Raw genomic sequence first — 730 nt, 5'->3', positions numbered from 1 at the left:
TGGTATTTTTTGATTTATTTCTTTTAAATCATTAAATTTAATTTATTATAATAAATTAATTATATCAACTAATTGATTTGGTTAATTATTTAAATATTATACAATTTATTATAATTTCTATCAATCAATTAATTGTAATTCAAATTGAATGATTATTTTGGTACGAAATTATTATTTCTGGCAATACATATATTAATTATAATCGTAAATTAAGCTATTTTACAATAAATCACTTATATAATGGTCATCTCATTTATTATCATAAATACTGAATTAAATAAGTCATTATTACTTTTGATTTAGAATTAAATGAGAATAAAACCAGAGATACTATTTTATTTGGCCTTTCGAGTTTAATGGGTGTCACACTCAAATATAAATAGTAACTTCTGGATTTTGGTCTCCAACACATCAAAGCCACTTCCGTAACTCTTTTTTCATAAAAGAAATTGCGATTCAACTCTATCAGGGATACAGAAGATTTTCAAAGAACAAGGGAACGGTCTGAATTTACACGAATTCTAAATGTTTGAACTTACGATGTTGTTTCAGTTGGTTGTTGTTACGAGAATGACTCTAATCTATACGTGTCTAAGGAATAAAATAGATTAAATATTATTTAAGTAATTTATTTCTAAATATTGGTATTTGATTAAATTAGTTTTAGAAAAATTTAAATTGTTGACTCAATTTATATATTACGACTATTCTTTTTGAATATATTATTTTT

The sequence above is a fragment of the Arachis ipaensis genome, chromosome B01 (assembly GCF_000816755.2).
Source record: "Arachis ipaensis cultivar K30076 chromosome B01, Araip1.1, whole genome shotgun sequence".
NCBI lineage: Eukaryota > Viridiplantae > Streptophyta > Magnoliopsida > Fabales > Fabaceae > Arachis > Arachis ipaensis.
This window is presented reverse-complemented; position numbering follows the sequence as displayed.